The sequence below is a fragment of the Dermacentor silvarum genome, unplaced genomic scaffold, assembly GCF_013339745.2.
Source record: "Dermacentor silvarum isolate Dsil-2018 unplaced genomic scaffold, BIME_Dsil_1.4 Seq997, whole genome shotgun sequence".
Lineage (NCBI taxonomy): Eukaryota > Metazoa > Arthropoda > Arachnida > Ixodida > Ixodidae > Dermacentor > Dermacentor silvarum.
This window is the reverse complement of record NW_023607075.1, coordinates 10,626-15,878: the sequence shown is the minus strand read 5'-3', so window position 1 is coordinate 15,878 and position 5,253 is coordinate 10,626. Positions and strand designations below refer to the sequence as shown.

The following is a 5,253-nucleotide window of genomic DNA, read 5'->3' as shown; positions in this document are numbered from 1 at the left end:
TATTGGTGGCTCCAACTGACAAAGTTAGGTGTATTTGCGCATTAGTTGCACTACTTGAATGTCATTGCAATTCTGTGAAGCACGCTACCAATCTGGTGGCATAGAGGGTGTGCTTAGGTAGCCTGAAAGTGTTGTTATGATATAGGAATTGTGGAGAAGCTATGCTCAAGTGCAGTTACTGCTCAACTCGAGGGACAGCACTTCCACCAAATTTCAGCTATCAAAATGGCCCTCCAGATTCTGTAACGCAAAACATAGTGGTTTCACCTATTTCAACAGACTACATTGAATTAAAGTTGCTCCTGTCTTGAAGGAGGTCCATGTGGTGGCAGACAGTAGCCTTTCAGCAGAGGGAGCTTAAGTTACGTGGCATAATTGTTTGGTTGTTTCGATCAAAGCAACAATAGGAACACTTGCCAACTTCGTTGTCAACATTGCTATGTTTAGCAATGTCCATTCATTCTAGGCACTCAACCTATTAAGATCCAATTTATCACCATGTATTCTAAGATGTGGAAAAAACAAAGGTATTTATTTGACTTTTCCTCACGTTCACATAAAATGATCAGTACTGAATAGGCCCTTGGCAGCTACTAAATAAAGCTTCTTACAGACCATGAGGCATGTCTACAGCTTCCACTCTGAAATTGTTGCAAATGTCTCCTGCTTTCTTACTTCAAGGACGCACTTGCCTGTTTTCAGAGTTATTATAAACCAGTGCTCAAGTACTATGGGTTTAGATTTAACGAAAGATTGAATGAGCTTTGTAGGTGTTCATGTTTAACCCTTTGAGGATCACACATTCTCTGGAAATACGTCCCCCAATTTAAGCATTATATTTTTAGGTCACAAAGTGAGTGACAAAGGTTTCTTAGTGTCCGCAGTTTTACACTATTTTTATTGTGGCATGCAGGGCAAACTACCATAACCACATTTTTTAAATGTAATGACATTCACAAAACATTAAACTAGGTGAATACTCCCAACCTACTGCAGTGATGGGCACCATAGAGTAAAGAGAAAGATCAGTTTTGGAAGAAGCCAAGGGGCAACAGCACAATTAGGATTTTTGTAGAAGTCGCAGAAGGTTACAGAATCTGTAATGTGATGCTTGGGGAGACTTCATTCTTAAAAGGCATGCTTATTTATATGTTCTTTCGCCGCCTCATATGTATGGTCGTGACCACACGATTTGTTTCCGCCACTCTACATGCATGGCAGTGACCCTCAAAGGATTAGCAGAGCCAGTCCACTTGCATATTTCTCTTGTAAGACTGACCATTTCTTCGTATTTCTTCGTGTTAGTGTAACCAGGTTGACGCGCAACTGCAGTAAATCCTCGTTATAAGCAGTATTTTTTTAAGTAGAGAGGCATAAAATGACCATCATAATGTGAGAAGTGCACTCCAGTAGCATACGAGCTCGTAAAACAAATTTAGATATACCATACTCAATTCTGGTCGCATAACCGTATTTGCAGCAACTTCTGCAAGGAAAAGTGCAATGAAGTTGAGAATGTTGAGAGAACTAATTTTAGTTGCCAGTAGTCTACCTTTAAGTTTTTTTCACCAACAGTATGAAGTCTTTTTTCCACCATTTTGTTCCTAAGAAAGCAAAGTTCACGTTTTTCACGCCAAGGATATTCATGAAGTTATTCTGCCACAGTGGGCTTTTCGTGTTTGCCTTCTGCATATTCTACTAAGTGGAGTCCTCCGGCGCACTCCACATTGAAAGCTGGTCATTCTCTGGAACTGAACTCGTGAAAACTTTGAATAAACAAAACAAATGAAACAGTTTCATTATAACAGGGCGTACTGTATGTCACACTCTTGCATATGGAACATTGATCTTAAACCTCATGCTGTTTTTCCTTTTTTTTGCAGGCTTTACCTTAACAAGTTTCCTGGGACAAACATGGCCTACATTAAGAACACACTGGCCTCGCTTCTCGCAAGGGACGTGAAGTGTCCAGAAGAGCCAAAGTCTGTGGTCAGTTCAAGTGTTGTGCACTTGTAGCCCTCAAAATGATGTTTCTAGTCACCTTAAAAGCCCAGGTTGGATGGTTCGGACACAAGTACTGTGTTGTGATTAATAATTATTGCACAAGTGTGCGCTTTGTATTTTAGTACATTTTTACGTGCATTTTTAATATATTTCTAGAAAAGATAGTGTTTCTTGACTATTTTATTTCATAGGTATCATATGCCAAGACTGTTCCATGACGGTACGCCATTTCAAGTTTGTTTGATAAAGTAAATATAGGCACAGTGAGAAATTTTACAGAAAATTAGGCTTCATACGTACACCGGAAAGTGGAATCTGTGCAATTGTCAGAGTGGTTCTGTTTAAAAAAAAGCTGCATATTAACATGTTTGTAGTAATAGTTTATTTTGTTATTTTAAAACAGTAAGAATTTTTTTAAGAGGTGAAAGTTTGCTTAAATTCAGAGTGCAACAACAGTTCTCGGGCAAGGCAACGATAAGCTTTCTTTCATGTACGTATGAAATCTGATTTCTTGCAAATTCTTTCATTCTAACTTGTTTTGCGGCACTCAAAAATTAAATTTTTTCCTCATGCCAGTTCCATTTAAGTCTTCCAGCAGGTAACCAATAGCCATGGTCTATCAGATAGAAATCCTAAGTAGTCGAAGTGAATAAATCACTTGGCATGTAATGACCTGCACAGGAACCTAGTAATCATGGCAGAAAACGCAACTGGATCGTGCATCAAGCAATGCAGCACAATAAACTGGTGCCATGGCACAACTTATTGTAATTACCATGTCGTTTCAGAGGTAGATAACGTTTAGGAAAATGGGCACACACCATTTAACCAATAAAAAGGGTCTCAGTGGGCTCATGCAAATTGTGCCATGATTATTATGTTACTTAATAGAGAAAGCAAGTGCATTTTAAATGTTATTTACTGTAATGCTAGTCCGCTTGTATATTATTTATTTTCTATTTATTTCAATTTTGAGAAATGTGTTTTACTTTAGGACCACGCAAACTTTACATCTCTCAGTATTCAATTTCGTTATTGTGTCAAGCTGCTGGCAGTATGTAGATTGTGTTAAGAATTTTTTTATCTCAAGGCACACATGGCTGTACAGTTAACAAATGTTTGTTAACAAATGGTAACAAATGAAGTGCCTACATTTAAGTTTGCCCCTCTCCTTTAGTATGCAAGTACCATATCAATGTGGCATCAATGGTAATGCTACGAGACTCAACATAGCTCAGCGGTATTTAAAGAAAAGTGTATTGCAGTTTTCAACACTACTCAACAAACAGCATATTTCAGTGGGTTGTCAAGTGATTTTAATAGTGACGTTCAACACTGCTCCAATAATATTTAAATGGTGTTGCAATATTGACTAACGTTGCACGTTGGGCTTGTTGGTATAACATAATGGAGGCAAAAGGCGTAGCGCATCAAAAACAGGACAGAAGACAAAGAGCACAGACAACACACACATTTGGCGCTTAACATGTGTGTTGTCTGTGTTGAACTTCCTCTTGTGTCCTGTTTCTGATATGTAGCGCCTTTTGTCTCCATCAAGCCATATTGACGTTCAACACACATCCAATAATACTTCAATGGGGTTTCAATACTGATGTTCAATACTGCTCCAATAATATTTCAATGGGTTTCAATACTGGCATTCAACACAGTTCCAACATTATGTCAATGGGGTTTCAAAATGGGCATTCAACATATTTCAACAATGTCTCAACAGGCTTTCAATATTGACATTCAACACATATGCAACTGTTCTTCAATGGGCTTTCAATATTGGCATTCAACGTGGTTTCAACAATCCAACAATGACTTCTCAAATTGAAACGACTCAATGATGTTCCGACAAAATCTCGCGGGTCATTTATCCACACCTGTCAACAAATTCCTCAATAATGTTTCAACAAAGCCTCAATGTACTTTCAATGCTATTTGTTGATATTGACCAATGACTTTTCAACAACATTTCAAGAGTTTTTGTAAGGGTTTAACTGTGAAAACAGTATCGATTTCTCGGTTTTCCTGCACTTCCTTCCCTGATTCATGTGAAAAACAGGGGAGCATAACTGCCAACATTTGACCGACACGCGCTCAGATTTCTGCGCCGGTTTGAACGTCGACTTTATTGATATTTGGAGCAATATTAACAAAATTGATGTCATTGTGCCCCGTTTTGGCTTGTTTTATTGAAAACGTATGCATTGCGATATTGAATTAAGGATTTGTGGCTATGGTGTTAAGCTATGCGGTTAATCCCTTCCCCCCGTGGTTTATGGATATAAAGGCGAATTCAATTGAAATTATGGGGTTTTACGTGCCAAAACCACGATCTCATTATGAGGACCGCCGTAGTGGGGGACTCCGGATCAATTTGAACCACCTAGGGTTCTTTAACGTGCACCTAAACGTGCACCGGAAACACGGGTGTTTCCGCGTTTCGCCCCATCGAAATGCGGCCGCCGTGGCCGGAATTTGATCCCGCGACTTCGTGCTTAACAGCTCAACACCATAGCCACTAAGCAACCACGGCGGGTAAAGATTAACACCATAGCCACATGGCGTCAGTAGGAGTCCTACAAAAATCAGCACCAGCGCGAGCCAGATTTCTGAGTATTGCCTAATTTTTTATATATTTATTCAAAAGCGAAATACCGCGAAAGTAAAAATCCAACCAGCTTGAACTGTTCTCTAACAGACATGAAGTAAAGTTGCAGCGCAAGTCGGAAACCCTGTAACACAAACATGCTAGACACCAGTGGCAGTCTGTCTTTGGAATTTGACATAAATAGGGAGATAGCGCGAACGCAGTCCCCCACTACCAAAAACTGCACGCCCCATCTGCCCCAATTTGGTGTAGTGGCAGGGGTCAGCACGAGCGCAGCGCAATGCCCGCGCCTCTCCCTGGGGGCACCGCCTAAATGTTTCACAGAAGTTTATTTCGACAATGACATTCTTCAAAATACATGTGAACTTGATTTTAAGTACTGGAAAACATTCAAATACCAGCCACTGTCACGTACCAACAATGATGCGCGTTATAATGAAAATTAAAATTTTAAGGTTGCATTCAATCTGGCAGGCGTTATTACCTGCCCGAAATTAAGGTGTTAGTACGGTAGCAGCTGCGCAATAATGCGTCCACTGCGAAGCTCTATGAAACGTGTCCACTATTTCATCAGGAACTGGTCTTCATTTAGATTGATCACGTCGACGCAAGCCTGTTCGTACATGTGC

The 5,253-nt window shown here is 39.9% G+C and overlaps 1 pseudogene; it reads right to left on the bottom strand.

The window, feature by feature from the left end:
- Window positions 1-4,806: 4,806 nt before the first annotated feature.
- Window positions 4,807-4,941, bottom strand: LOC119435902 (U1 spliceosomal RNA; annotated as a pseudogene).
- Window positions 4,942-5,253: the final 312 nt, after the last annotated feature.